The sequence below is a fragment of the Arachis hypogaea genome, chromosome 7 (assembly GCF_003086295.3).
Source record: "Arachis hypogaea cultivar Tifrunner chromosome 7, arahy.Tifrunner.gnm2.J5K5, whole genome shotgun sequence".
Taxonomy (NCBI): Eukaryota; Viridiplantae; Streptophyta; class Magnoliopsida; order Fabales; family Fabaceae; genus Arachis; species Arachis hypogaea.
This window is the reverse complement of record NC_092042.1, coordinates 22,886,902-22,909,717: the sequence shown is the minus strand read 5'-3', so window position 1 is coordinate 22,909,717 and position 22,816 is coordinate 22,886,902. Positions and strand designations below refer to the sequence as shown.

General features: G+C 30.7%; 1 long non-coding RNA gene across 4 annotated transcripts; it reads left to right on the top strand.

Moving 5' to 3' along the window:
* The first annotated feature begins 14,753 nt into the window (after positions 1-14,753).
* On the top strand, positions 14,754-21,643 carry LOC112702812 (uncharacterized). 4 transcript variants are annotated; one of them, XR_011863826.1, is made up of 8 exons: positions 14,806-15,076; positions 15,261-15,469; positions 15,777-15,824; positions 17,436-17,538; positions 17,697-17,791; positions 18,253-18,394; positions 20,285-20,421; positions 20,781-21,643. It is a non-coding gene; the product is annotated as an uncharacterized lncRNA (long non-coding RNA). The 4 variants fall into 4 exon arrangements; XR_011863825.1 differs by lacking the exons at positions 18,253-18,394; positions 20,285-20,421; positions 20,781-21,643 and having other exon boundaries at positions 14,754-14,898; positions 17,697-18,030; XR_003154280.2 differs by lacking the exons at positions 18,253-18,394; positions 20,285-20,421; positions 20,781-21,643 and having other exon boundaries at positions 17,700-18,030.
* Positions 21,644-22,816: the final 1,173 nt, after the last annotated feature.

Below are 22,816 nucleotides of genomic sequence, written 5' to 3'. Positions count from 1 at the left end.
TTATACATTTAATTAATTGCATTATAATTAGCTCATGAATAATGTATGATTATATTATTTTAGAAAAATATTTTTATTATCATTATATCAAATTAATATTTAATATATTATTTAAATCTATTTTTTATATAACAATAATATTATATATATTTATATATCACTTTTTAAAATTCATTCTTACAAATATTGGCATATAATTAATATAGATAACATATATACTTAATAAATATCTTTATTAAATTAATTATAACGATTAATACAAAATAATCTCATAAGTATAATCTAATTATAGCAAAAATTTTCATAAAAATAATTGACTACTAATTTGAATATAATTGATATAGTTAAATTGATACAACCGATAAGATTGAGAATATGTAGCAATTATAGCAATTATTATATCAATTATAATAATAATTCACGTGACTTCATATACAGTAATTTTTGAATTATAATTGTCACATAATTATACTTGAATATTATTTAATTTTAGATGTTTTATAGGTAATATTCATTATCACATGAATTATCATCATTTCTCAATAATAATAATAATAATAATAATAATAATTTATATAATTAATATAATTGATATAGTTCTAATTCTCATTTGTATGTAATAATTTTATTAGTATGTATTCGCAGTTTTAATCAATATATAACAATAATAATATTATATGGACATAAAATTAATTAGTTAACAAATTGAATTTAGCTTATAGATTTTTATTTTCTACTCAAATTTTTAATCATTAGTGATTTTATTTTTTATATTTATAGTAAATTTTGACTATAAAAAATTTAGTTTTGATTATTTCATATTTTATTTATTTACCATCATAATTAAATTTGATATAATTATAGTAATATAAAGCTGCTTCATATATAGCAATAATATTATAAAAAATATTATTGCACGATTGTAGAATAAAAAATAATCATATATATATAACGAAATAATTATAACAAAAAAATTAATACATACATGTGATTTAAATGTTTTTAATAGCTGGTAATATGGAGTTTAACAAAATATAATTTATATATTTTTTTATTTATGTATATGTATATAATTATTTATATATATATATATATAGAATTATTTAACAAAATTAATATATACGTATATATAAATAAAAAAATTATTATAATTTCTGAAAATTATACATGAATTTTTTTCTCAAATAAATTTATTTTAATTATATTACAATTAGCTCATAAATAATGCATGATTATATTAATTTAAGAAAATATCTTCATTATAATTATATCAAATTAATATTTAATGCGTTATTAAACTACTTATAAATCATCGATATTTTTAATCATTCTAATTATATCAATTGATATAGTTCTAATTCTCATCCAAGTGCAATAATTTTATTAGGAGATAATTGATTCATACATTAATAGTGACCCATTTAATTTGATATCAATTAGTGGATAACAATAAAGTCTACACGGTACATGCATTATATTTTAAAAAGGTAAAATATATTTTAAAAAATTATAATATTAATATTCAATTATGATTAATATTAATATCAATAATTAATTTTTATAATTATTTTTTGTACTACTAAAGGCTACATATAGTGTTTTTCTTTTTTGTAGAATAAAAAAAGTTGTGATTCATAACATTTTTGTAAAGTTATATAGTATAGACACAAGATTAATTAGATAACAAATTGAATTTTAATTAATATGTTTTATTTTCTGCTCATATTTTTTCATTAATTATTTTACTTTTTATATTTACAGTAATATTGAATGTAAAAAAAGAAAAAAATAATATTGAATGTTATCTATTTTATTTATTTAGATTCATAATTAAATTTGATATAATTATAGCAAGTATCTAGGATTAATAATAACATGATAGTATAATTTTAAGTTGTATAACATAATAAAAAAATGTAGCAATTTATGTATGCTTCCTATATAGCAATAATATTATATATATTTATATATATCCTCTTTTAGCTCTTTCTTAAAAATATTGGCATATAATTAATGTCGATAACATATATATTGAGTAAGTATCTCCATTGAAAATATTTGTTAACTATTACCGTGTATAATTAGTGTGTGTGTATATATATAAGGATTAATAGTGAATTGTTATAATTATTTATCATCTAGAAAATTCGTACCTCAGACATGGAACTTCTTCTGTTTATTATTTTTCATACCTAAAGGATACTAACTACGATTCTATCAACAGTATTAGCTATGATAGATTATGTAATGAAAAAGTTTGAAAAATAAAGGCAAGAATTATAAGGTTATGAAAAGTCTCATCCAAATTTGACAAGAACAACACGACTTACATAGAAATGGTTCTTATGGATGATAAGGTAAGTTTATTATTTTCCATGATTCTTTCAAGCGATGCTAGGTCCATTTTATAAATATTTTTTGTTTATATTTTAAGTTTATTTGATAAATAAACCCTTGCACGAATTTAAGATAGTACGATTTTATAGATTTATAAGTGCGTGCTAATAGCCTTTATATTTAATTTGTTTTAGAGTGTGATAATAGCCAATATGTTTGTGGGTAGATTTAACTATTACTATATTATTTATGATCACATTAAGTATATATGTCTGATTTATTGAAGAAAGTAGATTATTAAACTCGATTAATAACTATTTTAAAGTTAATCCAATTAATACTAAATTAAAAAAAAACAAACAAACAATCCATAACATATTAATTTTTTATTAATCAAATTATTATAATTTAAATTAATTTTAAAAAATAATTTAAAATTATAATTTCAATCTTATAACGTGCATGGCACAGGTAATTACATTTGTTATATTTGATAAATGAGATATAGATAGAGAAATATTATGTTTAGAGACATTAAATTAGTGTATTTTGTATTTATTCTAATAAAAAAGACACCAAAAAAAAATAATAAGACACAACTTATTTTTTATTTTTTTCTTTTATTATTCTGATTAATTTTTCATAATCATATTTTTTATTATTATATTTTTTTTCTCAAATATTTTGAGTGGAAAAAAATGAAGATAAATAAGATTTTTATAATTTCTTCTAGTTTATTACCAAATAAAATACAAGGATACAAAATTTTGTTTCTTTATCATTTGTGTCTTATTTTTAATGTCAAGTGCAACATAAAAGTCAATAAAATTTTAAAGAGTTAAATTTTGATACACTAACAATTAGAATATTTTAGAGTAATTATCCAAATCAGTCTCCAAAGATTTTAAAAATGGATATTTTAATCCTAAAAAAAATTAATACACAGAATCCCCAAAATTTTATTCCGACAGACAAATTAGTCCCCCGACAGAGTAATTATTCATATCAGACTCTAAAGATTTTAAAAACGGACATTTTAGTCAAAAAAATTAATATACAGATCAATCCCTAACGTTTTCCTCCATTAGACATAACAGTCTTCCATCTAAAAAAATAAAATAAAATCATTATTATTATTATTAATTGCACAATAATACTATATCATAATTTTTTTATATTTTTGGACAAAAATAATGATAAATTTATCCATTAAATTCTTATGTATGATATATATATATATATATATATATATATATACATGCATAGTCACTCATCAATAATAATAATAATAATAATAATAATAATAATAATAATAATAATAATAATAAATAAAACTATTAGAGATTTGTCTACAAAAAATTTAAGGTTGAAACTATTTGATATTTTTGTATTTAATATAATCAAAAGATGTTCTACTTTAAAAAACATATTTGTATTAAAAGAAAATATTTTAATTTGGATTTCAAAACATCATTATTCACCTTACTTGTTTCTAATGAAAAGAGTGCATTAATATACTAGTGTCGTGGTCACATACATGCACAAAGCAAAGTTAATAATGATGCTTTGAAATTCAAATTAAAACATTTTCTTTTAATACAAACATATTTTTTAAAGTAAGATATCTTTTAATTATATTAAATACAAAAATATCAAATAATTGTAAAATAATTTTTAATAATTTTATTGATTATTATTATTATTATTATTATTATTATTATTATTATTATTATTATTATTATTATTATTATTATTATTATTATTATTAATTTATCTTATTTTTTTATGGAGAACTGTTATGTCTGACGAAAAAAATGTTGGGGATTGATCTGTATATTAATTTTTTTGGGGACTAAAATATTCGTTTTTAAAATCTTTGGGGACTGATCTGGATAATTACTCTGCCGGAAAATGAACTGCGGACTAATTTGTCCATCGGAGTAAAACTTTGGGGATTGGTTTGTGTATTAATTTTTTTTAGGGACTGAAATGTCCATTTTTAAAATCTTTGGGAACTGATTTGGGTAATTACTCAATATTTTATATAGTCGTGCAATTATATTTATCGTTTTGAATGACCATTTATGCAACCAATGTGAAAAGTAATTATTTTTGCTGAAGTTATATTGCGTAATTAAATGCATGTATAAAACTATTTTACACTGAAAGCGCATTGAAATTAAATTCTACTTTTAAAATGATTTAAAGAGGAATATTTTAAAGATGCAAAAAAAAGATAAATATTTTAAAAAGATTATTTGAGTTTATTAAAATTAAAAAATTTAATATAATCTCGTTTATTAATAAATATTCAAAATTATAGTTATATTTATGTCTATTATAATTTTTTTTTAAAAGACTATTTTACTAAACATAATTATTTCGAGGGTTACCTGAAACGGGTAGATTTGAGCTTGAATGTAAGGTCCAAACTCCTTTTGTGTAGTGTTCAATGTCTTCTGGTGGTGTCAACGTCTTCTAAGGTTCATCCAGGTTTAGAATGGGTAGATATTTCCATCCTTTCTGTTGTTCCTGTAGTTGATAGTGAATATGTAGAAACGTTCTGTAGGCAACATAGACTTTATAGGACAGCAAAAGATGAGAGAAAGTATGAATTAGTGGTCCCCAACCCATAAGATAGGATTTGCTTTTCCAGACTTACTAACTCGGAAAGTAATTTTCTTTTCATATACGACTGTCTGTTTACTAGGCTCAGGATTACACTTTCTTTTTCTGATTTTGAGATCGAGATCCTTGATATATGTAAAGTAGGTCCCTCTCAACTCCACTCGAATTCATGGGATTTTATGAAAGTTTACCAACTCATAAGTCAGGAGCTTGACTTTCCTTTGTCTTCAAAAATGTTCTTTTATTTGTTCTAACTCACTAAGCCTTTTAGATCGAAAAAATAACAATGGCTCTCTTTTCAAGCTATTCAAGATCGAAAATATTTTTCTATTTTTGATGAATCCTTTCATGACTTCAAGAACTACTATTTTAAGGTTCAGGTTGTTGAGGATGCCCGACCTTATTTTCTTAATGATAGGGACGAACTCGCCTTTAGGTTGTACCAGGAAGAGGACTCCACCGTTTCTAAATATAATATTGAGGATTTGGATGAGGTAAAGGAGACTATAATGATCTTTTTCCAGAAGTGTTAAGGTCAAGCTTCGAACCTTAACATAAAGAAGTTCTTGATAGGCAAGCCAAGCTATATCTGTACCGAATTAGGTAGTTAGCTTTTCTTTTTGTAGATACTTCCTTTATGTATTGTTGGATTATCTAACTTGGATCTCTCTAGTTTTGCTTTTTGTAGAAAAAATGACCAGTGATTTAGAAACTCTACAAAGAGTTCGGTAGGCCAAGAAGAATGCGGTTGCTCGAGCCATCCAGCTGAAGGAGACCGGCAAGTCGGGTGATACCTCCTCTCCTTCCAAGTTGGATTCTTCCTCCTCTCAATCAGCAAGAATTGTCCTTCTGTCTCCTCCACCTTTAAACACGAAATCTTTGCCTCAAACAGTTCCTCCGGTGCCTCTCTTTTTCGATTAAGGTTCTCGGAAGCGAAAAGCTTATTCTTTTTTATCTCAACAGTGTCCACAACAAAGACTTCAACGCCATTTCTTTTTGTGAGGAGCACAACCTTCATTATAGTCATATAAGTATGAATGATGTTTTTCTTATAAAACACTTAAAGGTGGTTGCTCGAGGAGGTATCCGGACTGCAGGGGTGTGTTCCGCCCTCTTAAAACAATTGGAGGTAACTCCACTTGGCTCTATTCAAAAGGAAGTGACCGATCTCCGAGCCGAGGTTACTTCCCTTCGAGAGATCAAGTCACAATTGGAGGTTGAGAAAGGAGTTCTTTCATCCGACCTATAAAGACTTCGTGAAAGGGTAAAGCAATTCAAGGCTGTTTGTGCCATGGCTGAGGGGTTGCAGAAAAAGGCCGAGGAGAGTTATACCCTGTCTTCAGGGAGAAGCTGGATATGAAGCAGGACATAGCTAAAGTGAGAGAGCAGTACGTTATTCTGGAGGAGTCGGTGGCTGCGAGATTGGATGAGCTGACAGAGAACTTGAAGGCTCAATTCTAAGTTCTAGCTTCTGAGGTCGACCTTTCTCCCATTGACCCTGACAAGGTCGTGATTGATGGGAAAATTGTTTACCCTGAGGCTGAGTCCACTCCTGCCGAGAACCCAAAGACCACCGGAGGTACCCGAGCTAACGAGACACTTATAGACTCTTTTATCCCGACTTCCGAGGCTCCTCCTTTTGTTCATGTTGATGGGGTGGGCCCTATGGTTACTGATGAGCAAGATCTTCCTCCTTCTTAGCTTTTCTTTTGTATTTGATGGTCTTGTCCGTGAGTCTTTTGAACATTTTATTTTGTAATAGTTGTTTTCTAAGTACTCTTGCTTATGAAATTTTGCCCTTTTGGGGGCCTTTGAAATGTCTTATAATTTGCTTGCCACACTTGTTTATAAGTTTTTTTGTAACTTTTGCTTGACTTGCATGTTGAGCTTTTGTTTGTTTTTTGTGATTTTTCAAATACCACTTAACAAACTTTTTATCATATGAGGATGATATCCTTTTTATAAGAGTCGATGAAGACTTTCTTTTACAACTTGATTGGTCGAGTTGTTTTATCACGTTGGATACCTTATTTGGATATTTTGAACGATCTATTATAAATTCGGATACTATTTTGCTTTCTTGATGTCGAGACTTACATCCGACCTTAATAGGTCAGTCTTGTTTTATCAAGTTACTTTTGTGATTCGTTTTAGGCTTGTCTCTTTTGCTAACTTATTTTTGTACAAGTAGCTTTATGATGTCAAGTCACGATCTGCTTATATAACTTCTTACACAAATTTGGACCTTTTTGCTTTATCTTGCCGACCATCTAGGTCGAGCAATGATTTTCGTGCTTTATCGAGGTTAAATCGGTGCGTATAGTAGAACAATCAATTTGTAGAAAATGAGATAAATGACGAATTAACATTAATGAAAAATGATTTACAGAAGCTATTTTGATACGAAGAGTTTTTCTATCTTTAACCCCTAGCCCTTACTATGATGCCTCGTTAAAACCTCCTTCAGGAAAATCCTTCTCGGGAAAAAACCATAAAGTCAGAAAAAAGAGTACACCAGGGAGTAAGGTGCACTTTTAGCTGTAGTATCTCTTCATGTTGGATGCATGCCACGACCTAAGGAGCTCGTTCCCTTGTAGGTCGGACACTTTGTAGTAACCTTTTTTCAAGACTTCAATGATCTTGTAAGATCCTTTCCAATTTGTAGCCAACTTTTCTTTGTCCGACTTCTGTACTCTGATGTCATTCCTAATCAATATGAGGTCGTTCATGGTGAAGCTTCTTTTGATGACTTTCTTGTTGTACCTTGTGGACATCCTTTGTTTCAACGCTTCTTTCATTATCCAAGCTTGTTCTCGGATTTCTGGGAGGAGGTCGAGCTCTTCTTATTAGTTTGAATGCTTTATACTTCATTGTAGAATCTTACCCTTGGGCTTTCTCCATTTACCTCAATAGGGATCATGGCTTCTATGTCATAAGCAAGTCGTGTAAGAACCGAAAATAATCGACCGCTTAGATAAAATAAAATAATAAATTAATTGTCTAAAATAGGTTCAAAAATTTAGAAGTGCTAATTAGAAAATATAAAGGTGAGATTTGGATTCAGTAGATTTTTTCGAGTGGAAAAATGTAATTTTCTGCAAAAAAATTTGCGTAAAAACACATACTGGTAAAACAGCTGGCAGTACTGGCTTAAGTATGTACAGTACTTCATGAGAGAAAATAAAATAGTAGAAAAACTTAGAAAAATATTTAGAATTAAAAACCAGGCACTAATTCTAAAGGTTTTGGCCTAAAATTAGGTCAAACGAACAAAAAACACTAAGCGGGTTGGACTGGGCCTAAGTTAGGCCAAGTTCGACATATATATGCTTCATTAGTGACCCAATCAGCTCATTTAACACATTCAATTCAGAAATTAAGAGGGAGGAGCACGCTAGTTTGAGAAGAGAAGAAGAAAACCCCATTTCACTATTCATCTTCATCTTTTTTTGTTTTTAACTTGAGTTACAGTGCTCCAATTCGCGTGCTGTAAATAGTTAGCCCTGCAAGTTATAGGGCTATTTTTTATCTTGGCCCTATAAGGTAGGTCAAAGCCCTATAGGACCAGCCCAATTGACAGTATTAGGTATAAATAGTTTATTATATTTTATTAATGGAATGTATGTTGCCAATATATTTTGGACTAATATTTTTTTATGACAACCAGTATTTATCTAGTTACTAGAAGTTGGTCTTCATTCATCCAAAGGTTTTCCTTGTTTTATGATAATGCATAATTTTAACTTTTTCTATCGTAAGAGTAAAGCAATATGGAACTACCATTCTTGAATTCTATATTTCAATAAATTTCACAATTAAACAAAAAAAATATTAAAGATATTGAATCTAATTGACTCTACTTTTGGAATATCTATAATTTTTGGGCCTAATTACGTGCATAATCATTGCTATTTTTTTATAATTCACTATTTTATTATCTAGGCTAGGCCCAACTATAACTTAATAGACAAGCACAAAAAAAAAATAATATGATAGAAACGATGTGATTATTGTAGGGTTGTTTTTTACTTTTGAGAAACTTTTCTATTGTGCACCTGATTGGATTAGTAATTATTCATGTAATGACTAAGTATGCTAAGCTTAGAAGTGTTGTCCAAACCAAAAGACTAAACTAAAATTCATTTTAAAAAATCAAATAAAAAATAAACTAAAATAAATTAATATAGAATAATTAAATTATCTTGAATAGAATTTCATTCACTTGCAACTTGAAGGAATAATAAGGTTTAAATGACTGTTTTAGAAAATAATAACAGATAATTTATTACCTCTATAATTTTTCAATATATTATCCATTATTCAATCTAACTTTCTATAAGACTAATCTTTAACAACAAAACTTGGCGAGTTATCGACTGGATAATGCATAGAAACAAATAAGATCATATGTGACATCTAATTGGTGACATAATGCATTGGCAAGAGATACCAATATCGATCGAATTGATGCATGTGTATTGAGCCATGTGTTCATCAAGAATTACATTGTTATCTTTCTAGTTTGTCACCACGTATCCACGTTTTTTTTGTAAAATTTTGGCCTCCTAATTTCAATGAATTTTCATATCGCATGACATTAATTTCAGAAACTTTCACTGTAAACATTAAAGAAGAATATTAAAAAAAGTATTTACTCACTTCATTTAAAGATGTTAAATTATTCTTATGAATTTAAATTCCCTTGTGACATCATCCATCGGTAGACTACTTTCATCGACATTACGTATTTGTTGTAAAAAACAGCACAAGTAAGGGAATTAGTTACATAGATTCAATAAGCATAGCGATTCAAAACCAAACACAAAATGTGTACATGATCTCACCAACCATGCTAACTTTACACTTTTCCCTCCTCATATTCTTTGCCTTACATTTCCTTGTTCCACCATTTTTAAAACCCTGCATGAACATTAAATAGAACTTATGTATATTTTTTTAAATAATGGTTCACATATTTAGAATAATAACCTTTATATTATAAACACTAACTGTTATTTATGATTTTGGTCGTAATAATTCTTCAGACTTAACAATGGAACATTTGGTAGATTTAACAAAGCTTTTCTGAAGGTGTTATAGGATTTTATATTTAAATATCATGGTAAATAAAAAACAAGTGATGTTTGAAAATGTTTTGAGTATTATGAACTAACTTCAAAGCCATTCGTCTGTTGAGTGAAGTCAATCGTGGTTGATGCATTCTCTGTTGTTGTCTCAAAAAAATTAGCTTAATTAGTCTTTTGCAGTAGATCAGGGCATCACTTGTAGTAATGGCCATACTTGTAGCAATTAAAGCACGTTCTTTTTTTCCTCCACGAAGACCTACGGGAAGGGGCTCATTTACTCTTAATAATAAAAATATCATTAATTCCTTCTACATTTGAATTTGGAGCGGCGGTGCCATATTTCCATGACTGCAAATGAATAATTAGCTTCACAATTTTTGAATGAATTTATTCAAAGTAAACATCTTTTTTACATACAAGATCATAGAGCTAATTGCAATTGGATGCTAATGTACCCATTCCGAAATTTAAAACCCTCTCAACATCATCTTTATCATACATTCTTGTACAACTAAATTTATTTTTTGCATTCTTAGTCTACCTTTTATAGATTAAAGACTCTGGAAAGTCAAGCAGGTTCTCATACTTCATGGTACAGAAAATGTAGCTACAAGGAATGCCACCCTCAAATAACTTGTAAGAGCATGAAAATAGATTATTACATCTATGTAGTTCCACCAGTCAATCTTTTATCGGGTGTCCTAGAGCAGTCATACTAAACTTAACCTTGTCCCTAACAGTAGACAATAACTTGATATTTAATGCCCCATCCTTCTGAATGGTGTTACGTATTTACTTAAACATGTTATGAGTGAAACAATTTGCTGCAAATCTTTCATAAACTTCTAAGAAAGTAATCATCACGAGCTTAGAGCATTGAGATTTAAAGTCAGCTACTAATTCATTGTTTCTATATTCATTTAATTTCCTATCTAGGTTACGCAGGAAGTCAATTAGTCTATTCTTGCGGTTAACATAAAATCTAATTAGAGAGTTTATACCTTCACACTGTGACGTTGTTCTAATGTACCTGAAAATCTTTTTCCTTAGGAAATAATATTCCCACATCATTCGAGTTTGATAAGTTTTTGCCATTCATGTACTGTAATAACCCGTTACCTTAAACCTTATCTCTTGTCATAAAGCGAAGAATAACAAAGTGTCACGACAATTCTAAAGCTCATACAGTAGTAAATAAGAAGAAAATACTAATACTAGAAGCTTGATGAAGAATTATAGCCCAAGGACATAGAAACAGAGATACATTGCGCGAAACGTTCCTCACGATAACAAAAGGTGTAAAGACACAAGATACAACATAGAACATAATACCATAATGATCAAGATACAACACACACACACACACACACACACACACACACACACACACACACACACACACACACACACACACACACACACACACATATATATATATATATATAGTCAAAAGAACTCTAGTCGTAGCTTGCGGAGTTTAGGCCAACTAGTTACAAACAGACAATACATAGTTTTTATGTTAAAATAGCTTATACAACTTATCTCTCAAGTAAACCTCTAAGGCAATAAAGTATAAAATACAAAAGGTGAGAAAATAACTACAACAAAACTAAAGTACAATAAAGCATAAGAAAGGTCATCCTCCACTCTGTCACCATATCCGCAAACTCACAGAGGTGGGTTGCGACCTGCATTTGAAAAACAACAACATATGGTATGAGAACTGGAGGTTCTCAGTATGGTAACAGTGTACAATATGTAAGATATAAGGTTTTGGGATGCCAAAAGCAATCCTAGAACTTCACATCAAATACAGATATTCAAGCTTAACAAAATAAATAACTTAAACCATAAACTATAAACAGTGTTATCTAAATTTAGGAGATTTCTAACTAATACAAAGCACACCGATATATCTCACAGTCTTCGCCAACCTACCCTCCATGCGATCCTATTGCCGCCGCCTACTTGACCTCCTTAGCACCAGACAATCAAAAGTATATGCAAACAAGTAATACACAGGTAATATTCATGTATCGCAAGTAATTCAAGCAAGTAGGCATATTATATATTTAGGCAAATGACAAGTAAAGCAAACAAGCACATAAGAGATGCATATGATGAATGTCTATCCTATTTGGCTCGTGATATCAGTTGTCGGTTCAAAATGTCAACCCGACACATCCTTGAGATGTTGCCTCTCTACCACGCCAGGGATATAGTGTCCTACTCACTCTCAACCCATGGATATAGTACCTGGCACACTCTTTAGGGTTACAGTACCCATGTTCACTCTTGCAACAAAAAGGTTATGCAAGCAGGAGATTGCATCAATCCTCACATCTCAACGTAGGTAGAAGACTGCCTCGGCCCCTACGTCGACACCGCTACCTTGACAAGTGGGAGACTGCCACAGCCATTGTTCGAGGCGCATAGCGACTTACCAATACAATTCATATCACGTGAGCATGAGACTACCACAACCCTCACATCCGAATGTAGGCGGGAGACTGCCACAACTCTTACGATGGAGAATAATGCATATCACAATTACATAATCAATCTCATCATCCGGCCTCAATATCACAAGTTCATCATCAATCCAACTCCCCATCAGTTCACATGACAACCCCATCCAACTGACATATCAGGTCTAAGTCACCGTCTTCTAAACTCATACATAAATTATCAATTTAGTCCACTAACCCATCTCTATTAGTCTTAAGGTCTAATTACTAGTTAGCAATCTTAAACAGTAGATAAAGAAGTTTGAAAAGTTAGAGAACCCTTGAAAAGTGAAGAAAAACTATTTTTCTGCAAAATAGGGGTCTTGCGTACGCAAGCCTCCTGTCCGCGAACGCATGTTGTTAAAATTAGGTGGTCACGTACACAACACCCTGCTCGCGTATGTTAGTATTCCCACCCGAATGGAATGCTCGCATCGCGTGTTAAATTCTTGCATACGCATGCCTTGAAATTACATGCTCGGGTACGCATGCTAGTGTCTGCGTACGCGAGACCTCTAGGCAGTAGAGAAAGCCCACGTCACGTGCACAGGTTCGCGTACGCATATTTTATCAGACTCAAAAAAATTTAAAGTTGCAACAAATCAGATTTTCATACCGAACTTCAAACGTTCATAACTTCCTTTACAAAACTCCATTTTTCTCAAACTTTATATCATTTTAATGCTCTCAAAGTCATCTTTGATTTAAAATAAAAATCATTAAATTTCAAGATCTGAGGCTCAAGTTATTATCCGCCAAAGTTCGTCAAAAATAAAGTTTTACCAAATTCAACAAAATTCTCTAATTTCCAAAACTTCAAATCCAAACCAAATCAAACACACCCAAAACCAACACAAAACCTCATACTAATATTTCTCAACCATCTCTTATTCATTCACTATTAAAACCATTTAATCCTCACTAACTTATATTTTTATCAACCTCCTCACTTCCTCAACTCAATCATAATCAAAACTCACCATCACCACCAATTGTTAACAACACCAACCATAATATTCAATACTCATTATCATTATCAACATTCACAATCAAACACAAATAATCACCATCTTAATTCATCAAAATTATCACAAGCATCAATAATCATCAAACATCATCAACACCAATAATTCCCAACAATCACCATCACCCACAATAATCAATAACTACCAACAATTAACATTATCATCATATTAGAGTCCACCACAATCATACCTCGACATATACCTTTTCTTTATTCTCCATCATCATGCATATACCACAAACATAGTTCAAACAACCATATATCCAATTCAATCCTATCCTATGGTCCACTAGCATAAGTTTCACTAAATATTACATATTACATAAAGGAAACCAAAAGCATACCTTGGCCGATTATCCTTTACGCACAAAACCACTTCACCACAAGCTTTCAAGCCTTCACTCAACGCCAAACAACACCGAGAACACTCTATATCACGAAAAACAACAAGAACCAAAGTTAGGGTTTATGACATACAACTAAACACAAGGATTTAGTGATATCTCACCTTATCCAATGAGTTTTAGAGTAAAACCCACTACTCATCCACCATTAAATTCACAATTCTTTTAACTTCACATGTATCTTCATTTATTGCTAGTAAAATCTAATGAATGTTCATCATCTGAAATCGATTCATAATTGAAATCATCACCCAAATCATTATCCGAATTAGATTTTACATCATCTATGTATGTAGACATTATGTTTACCTAGCATAATCAAACATGGTGAATTAAAACTATAGAAATTTATTAGATTATTTATTAAAACAGAAATAATTCTTTCTTAGAAATAATTTTATCAAAATATGCATAAATTAAAGACAATTTATGACATAACTACATGACAATTTTACCCATTGCTAAACATTATCAATAGTTGTACGGTACAACTTTATTAATTGTTGGTCTTGTTTAATTTGATGATGGTGTTCCAACATATACATAACGATGAAAATCATTCATTCAACTAAAATTAAAGTAAAGAAATAATGCTAACTACCAATGTATTATTGAGTTTTCTTTTATCAATATTTTCTCCCAGTATGTATAGATTATAGTTGAAATAATGCAAGTTTAGGTTGTGAATTACACTAAATTTACTAAGAACTTTTTCTAAAAAAAGAAGAAGAAAGCATATAAATCGCAATTCACAGGGTAGATGAATATAACCAAAGATTTGTTATTAATTTATAACGTATTATCATTATCATATACCTATTCTTTAAAAGAGGGTTTCCAGTTAGTGGAATTCCTATATATCTTCAAGGAGCGCAATTCACAGGAGAGTTCATATTGTGTTCTCTTTCTTGGTAGTTTATCTATACTCCATCCTCTTCGACCATAACAATTTCATTTGTTCTCTTTTCACATCTTCTTTGTATTGGTCTCTTCCACTCTTTTTTATTTTTTAAATTAATTTTTTTATCTTCTGACATGTTCTCTCTACAACCTCTTTAACTCTTCAATCCTCTACTCTATCCTTCATTGGTACCATAAATTTCTTTGTCCTTATTCATTTGTTTTTTTCCTCTTCCTTTCATTTCCATCAGTTCTACAAATTTTAGTGTTTCAAAATTTAAATTTTGAATTGATAGTTAATTTAAACTAAATATTTACTTTCATTATACTCCAGAATATGATTTTTTTTTTTACAATTCTTTCTTCTCTCCAGCTCTCATGGCCAACGACGATCTCTCCCCCTGATCGATGAAGCGATCGTGCATCGTGTGGATGTCTCAGCTGCACGAGCTCTTCCTTGCGGTGGTGGATACAACTGCGGCGATGGAACATGTTACAGTGATTGACAAGGCAGCTACGACTATGAGTTTCATTTGCATCTGGATTCATTAGTCCAGTCACACATCTTCCTTCCTTCCTTTGGTACGTTGCTTTCAAGTTAACCTTTTCTTTTCTTTTATTAATGTGGTGGTGGTGGTAGGTACAGAGGAGGAAGCAGGAAGTAGTGAAAAAGAGTAGATTAGTAGAAAGAACTGAGTGACTGACATAGAGAGCACATGCAGTGAGACTAGGAAAGCAGAGAGCAGAGCAACAGTGATCAATCGTAGATTGATGAGATCTATTTACTTCCTGTTATCGTTTTTCTTCTTTGATATAAGATTTCTAAGTAATGCAACATGAATTATAAATTTTTTCTTTGCTTTTAATGTCCTTATTTTTGTAAATTCAGAGTAATTTAGGAACTACGGTAAAAGATCTTGCTGCAACTACTAGGGAGGTTTGTATCTATTTTATTATGTTTTTATTAGTTTTTTATTTAGTTGCTTAAATTTTTTCTTTGCTTCTGCTTATTATTATCTCCTCTCTTTGATTTATCACTATATTTGATTGATGGCCATAATATATATTTTCTTAATATGGATTTCAACCTTCAAACTATGTTACATTCATGATAGATTCATATTAGGAGTCATATTTCATGATGCCCCATTGTAGTTGATCACTTACTTTCCTAGCTTGATTCAATTACACCATTTAATAAGTGATACCATTATGTGAAAATTTATTGTTCTTATGATGCAAAAGCTTATGCTTTTAACTAGCCATCTATTGAAAGAAAGTTTACCCATAGTGAGAAGATTGTGACATTTCATTTTTCAGTTCTTATTTTCTCCGTTTGAGTTTTTTTACTTCAGTAAAGTTTGTCACACTTGAAAATATGAGTTGTGTGTGTACTCATGTTGATATCTTTATGTTTCTTTTTTACAGGATTGTATTTTTTTCCTCTATGGTTATTTAATACCAAATATATCACAATTACCCTAAATATGAATTAAATGTTATCTTAATTTCAGTTTTTTTTATCTCATCATAAACTTCTTAATAGTTATCTCTTTTTAACTACTTGTTTATCCTTACTTTCATTGAAAAGTTTGGTTATGCCAAAGTTAAGGGGAATAACAAAACTTTGTTGAATTCCATTAGCTGAAAAGGAATCAGGTTTGTCAAATCCATAGTTTTATTCTTTTTCTGAGCCATATAGCTTGCGTGGACAACATTATATTGATATCAGCTTATGTATATATCAAATAATGATTCAAGAGTGCAAAAACTGAGTTATAAGCATGGCATTTAAGTTAAGTTTATTGGAAAAAGAATTGTAATTCTTTTTGGTGACTTAAAAAAAAGAATTGTAATTTAAAAAATTCTTTTAAATATTTATTTATTTATTTTTAACTAGCTCTATTCTTTTTCCTTGAAGCTTATGATTCGTAATGCCACTTTCTTTGGATCTTTAGATTTGTTCCAAGAATTTTAACAAAAGAATACTCTCTTTGTAAGAGTACAAAGAAAGTATTCTGTTATGAAACTCTTGAAAAAAAAGTACTTTGTTTGCTCTTTACAATTAGCTTCATGTTGAGGACTTATGATTACATTTCATTTAAAGAGTAACTTTTATTTGATATTTTTCTGGTTTAAGTTTTAAGTAGAGTTTCTTTGTTATACTAAAGGACATTTACCTTGAACTCTTTTCAATTAGTTCAACTTATTATTTTATAGTACATGCAACATATTTATGGTTAGATATTTGAAGTGAAATATTTTTGCTTAATCAAATTTGTGTAATGTTGTGAATTATTTATCAAATCCATTTCAAGAGTTATTATTATTTTTTAATCTAATAATGTTCTTATTTATCAATATTTACATTTGTGATATGTGTGAAAGTTAGATTGTTATAATATTTAAGGATCTATTGATTATTGAGCATTTTTATTTCTTGAGGCTCCTATCTTAATAATGAAACATTATTGTATTATAAAGAAAATGAAGTGACTGAAGTGTCTGAGTCAAGTTTTCTAATCAAAATGCTTACAATTTCATGCAGCAGCACAAAAGGATTAAGAGGAATATCATTGATTTTTTGTGAAGCTTAGGCAATGACGGTCATCATTCCCCTAGAGAAGCCCAAGAACAATTCAGGCTTTAAGGTGAATGAGTTGAAAATTTCAATATAGACATGTGATTTGGATATGATTGGCTTATTACATGTGCCCTTTTTTCACTTTAAATTTTGGAATTGGAATGCATTGTGTGGTGTTTGTTGATTTGTTTAACTGAAAATACATTTTATTCATTCCTTGAAAAGAAGGGTTTTGCAGCTGGTTGGAGTCTCAGTATATCCTTCTTTAACCTTGCTCATAATGCTCTCAACTCACTTGGCTTCCTAAAGAGAATCTCTAGGTGGCAACCTTCTCTTTCTATGCACTTAACTATTTGAGTGTTTCATATCTTTTCTCACTTTAGTTTTGACTAAACTATCTTCTCAATCCTGTAGTTTTTTGCCAATAGAGTATTTTTTGGTGTTGTTGCCAATTTTATCTCTAAGAACCAACACTTGCTCTCACTTCTAATAGCAAGATTAGAAAGGTGTATATCAAATGATTGTATTATTTTTCCTACTTTAATTATGTTCACTTTAATTCTTTTTGTTTCCCCTATTTTAATTACTAAATTGTGTTAACTTATTTTACATTTCAAGTAAATTACGATAATAAACTTGCTGGGAGAGAATTTCAAATTAAAGTTTATTGTTAGCATGTAATAAAAGCAATTTGAAGTCTTTTTAAAATAAAAAAAAGAGTTTTATTTCTTTAAATTTTTCTTTTTATTATAGTTTTTGAGTTGGATTGTTTTTTTTTAAGGTGAATGAGTTGAAAATTCCAATCTAGACATATGATTGTCAGAATGACCATTGTTCTATACTTATATTGGAGCTCTATACACATCATATCAAATACACGATGTGACTAATGTTCCTTGGTTCACCAAAGCTACCATCCAAAGGTTTTGTTTTCTTTCCTTTTTCTTGGGAATTTTAAGCAAGATTGTTTATCTCTTGAATTATGAGTTTTAGGTATCTAAATGGAGTTTATGAGTTGTGAACAAAAGGAGCGTGTTTCATGGTGGTGTTGATGTTGTTTACGTTCCCTCTCCTATTAAATCATCTGGGCACCATCATCTTAACAGCAACAATTCCTTTTATTTTCTCTTCACATCCTCTTTATGTTGGTTACTTTTTCTATTTTTTATTTCCTAACCTAATTTAATTCGTATCCTTTCTCTTCTGACACTTTTTCTCTGTAACTTCCTTCATTTCCCAATCCTCTGCTTTCTCCATCATCATTAACGTAATTTGAGGTAATGTCCAAAATGGTCCTTGAAAATTCCAACTCGCTTTAGATTATTCCCTCACTTTTTAAAATGACCAAATAAATCTCTCACTCTCAGAATCGTGAATCTCCGTTAGTCCAAAAGTTACTAGACGTTTTAACGGCGCTAAGGTGTATAGTTAAGTGCCAAGTTGGCACTTAACTGCACGCTGATGTGGACAAACAATGAATTCAACTCAAACTGGTGTTCCAAATTTGATTAAAATGCCCAAATTGATCCAATTTTCATTTATAAAACCCTAACCTCCAAATGTTTATCTTTATTCTTCGTCTCCAATCATCTCCTTCTCGTTGTTGTTGTTCTAGCCATAACAAACTTTACACATCAGAATCATAAGAAACAAAACACAAAAAGAAAGAAGAAAGCAAATTAAATGAAAATAACAATATTAAAACAATTTCCTAATTTCTATTTTTGTGAGATTCGAACTATTCTGAACTTTCAAGTTTCTTCTCACACATACACCACCTTTGTAAGCAAGAAACAACCTCAAAGAAAGGAAAATCGAACCTTGAAAATAAACTAATAATTAATAAAAGCAAATCAAATGCACCCTTATTCCAATCAATACAATAATAGATCCAAAAGTAGCATTACCCTTTGGTTGATCCTAACCACCATCTTACTCTACATTCCATATTTTTCCAACCTTCTCCTCTTCGACAACAATGACCAAAAAAATTGCCCCCCATCACCACCACCACCAAACTCGACGGCACCGCAACACAACAAATCCTCCAAATTAGTACTGACAACAACACATCCATAACCATATCAACTGAAGAAGAAGAAGCTTCCAATGACAAAAAAAAAAATGAAAACAAAAAAGAAGCAATTACGTCGTCAGAAGAAGAAGTGGAAAATAACTACCCCGTGGTGGTTCGGTTAACCCCGAACAAACGGCACAAACAACCGAAATAGAATGGAAGCACATTGTTTTTAGGATTGTCGCATCATCGAACTTGTGGCAACAAAGAAAAAAAATACATCAAGGTATGGTGGAGACCAAAAGAAACTAGCGGCTTTTTTTTTGGATCAGAAAGCAAGAACAACAAAAAACAAAAGGTTACCGGAGATTGAATATCCTTTAGATTAGTGCCAAGATTAACAACATCATTAAGAATGAGAGGAGTGAAGACGAAGAACAAAGATGAACATTTGAAGGGTTAGGGTTTTATAAGTGAAGATTGGATCAATTTGGGCATTTTAATCCAATTTGGAACACCAATTTGAGTTGAATTCATCGTGTGTCCACATCAGCGTGCAGTTAAGTGCCAAATGTATACCTCAGTACTGTTAAAACGTCTAATAACTTTTGGACTAATAGGGATTCACAATTTTGAGAGTGAGAGACTTATTTAGTCATTTTAAAAAGTGAAGGACTAATCGAAAGCAAATTGAGAATTTCAAAGACCATTTTGGGCATTACCTCAACGTAATTCATCTTTCTTTTTATTCAAATTTTAATGATGTATCCCCCTTTCTCTTCCACCCACCATGCAGGCTTCCTATGATGACAAGAATGGTGTTGTTGTGTCGTTATGATCGATGGTGATGATTATGAGATTCAGCAACAAATAGGCTGTGACGACAGTTTCTATGGCTCCATACATTATTCCAAAAATACTCTTGATATAATGGTCTCTTCTTTATCTCACTTCTTATTTCTTGTTTCTTATCTTCAACAAAAGAAAAGATATAAAATCGAAATCTTTACCGAATTCTCGATTTGTTAGTTTTTTTGTGTGTTGGATGATGACAAGTCATCTTAGCCTAGTTTCACTAGTCTCTTTCTTTTGTTTTTGATTGAATTATGCACTTTCTTGAGGCTTAAGCAAGCTAAGTTAGGTAGATTTTCATGCTTCCTTTGATTGAACCAACCATATATGATTTAATGCAAATTCATGAGATTTGATGACATAATTGGTGCATATTAGAATAGAATGATCATCTCATGATTTTGAGCATAGCTTTGATGTGTTTGGTTGATTTATGATAGGTGAAGAAAGCTTGGAAAAAGGTTGAAGTAAGAAGGAATGGCTAGAAGCTAAGAGAAGACAATGAAACAAGTGAAATTGAACCAGGAATAAATGAAGTTGGACTTGAAGTTAGCCCCCAAACGTTGGCACAAACTTTTGGATGAAAAGTTAGCTTCAACGTTAGCCCCCTAACTTGGAGGCTAACGTTGGAAGTTAAAAATTCCTCCCAGGGTGCACCAAGTTTGCGCCAACGTTAGCCCCCTAACTTGGAGGCTAACGTTGGCATGAAAATTTATTCCCAGGGTGTGCCAACGTTTGCGCCAACGTTAGCCCCCTAACTTGGAGGCTAACGTTGGCGCCACACCAACACAAAGCAAGGCCAACGTTAGGGTCAAAGTTAGCCCCCTAACGTTGGCACCAACGTGAGATGCAGGAAATTGGTTTTGCTGATATGAAAAGTTGGCCTCAAAGTTAGCCCCCTAACTTTGAGGCTAACTTTGAATCCAACTTTGCAAAACTCAAATCCGGTTCAATTGGTTCACTTGGGTTTCTCTCCAAACTTCAAGAGCAATCAACCAAGGCCTCTTTCAACCCAATTCCACCAAGAGCAAAGGCCCAACTCAAGGCTTGAAGATCAATTGAAGAAAGTGTATAAATAGGCTAGAATTCAATTTATTCGGGGAGCTTCCTTTTTAGTTTTGAAAAAGAGTTTTCTTCTTAGTTTTGGGAGCTTGAATGATCTTTATTTTCTTAGTTTAATTGCTTTCAATTTCAATTACACTTGTCTTGGATCTTGGGTTAGAGAATTGAAGGAATTCTGTTTCAATCTCACCTTAGATCTCTCTGTTGATTTTCACTGCAATTTAATTTCCAATTCGGTTCATTGCTTCTTCATCTAATCTCTTTGCAATTTACAATTCCATTGCTATTGTTCTTGTTGGATCTAGGAAGGCATTGAGATCTAGACTTGGTTTTCTAGTCTCTTGGGTCCTGAGATCTTGATTCATCTTTTCAATTTCCTGTTTCTTGCTTTATTTGTTTATTTACTTGTCTGTTTGAATCCGATTCAATCCCAATTCCCAATTATTCCTCTGCTTGTTGCAATTTAACTTCTCCTTGTTTAAATTCTGCAAATCCAATTCCCAATTCCCTTTACAATTTCATGCAATTTATAATTCTTGCAATTTAAGATTCTTGCAATTTACATTACTTGCTCTTTAAGTTTCTGCCATTTACTTTCTTGCTCTTTAAGATTCAGCAATTTATTTCTTGTTCTCTTTACTTTCAATGCAATTTAAATTCTGCAAGTTACCCATCAATCAACCAAATCTTGATTCGCTTGACTAAATCAACCACTAAACTAAAATTGCTCAATCCTTCAATCCCTGTGGGATCGACCTCACTCCCGTGAGTTTTTATTACTTGATGCGACCCGGTGCACTTGCCGGTTAGATTGGTGTTGTTTTGGGAGAGATTCTTGTCTCCACCAAAATAATTCTCATCATTGGAAATGGGGTTATGTGCAGATGTGGGAAGATCTAATTCAAAAGGCGAAAGAAGGAGGCATTGATGTCATTGGAACCTACGTCTTTTGGAATGTTCATGAACCTTCTCCTGACAGTGTACTTTGCTTTATTTTATTTTTACTCTTTCTCTCTCAAGTCATTGGTTTTGTCTTTGACTCAACCATCTTCTCATAAATTTTTCTAACATTTTGAACTATGTTCTGTGGTGTATTTTGGTGATGTGAATGGAATTTAATACAATTTTAAATTTAGGTATTTTTTTTATTCAAAAATTTAGGTATGATCTGGTGAGGTTTATGAAGACAATACAGAAAGTAGGGCTATATATTGTTGTATATCATTAAATTATTATTTGGTTTTTTTCATCACAAGGTTCTGAGATTTTTTCATTAAATTACAAATAATAGTAGTCACTTAATCCGTGTATATTTTCTTTAATGTTCAGTATCCAAGGTATATTTGATCCCAAATCTCATATCCTCTAATAGTGATGCTAATTATATCATCTAAGTACCTATGTAATATATTAA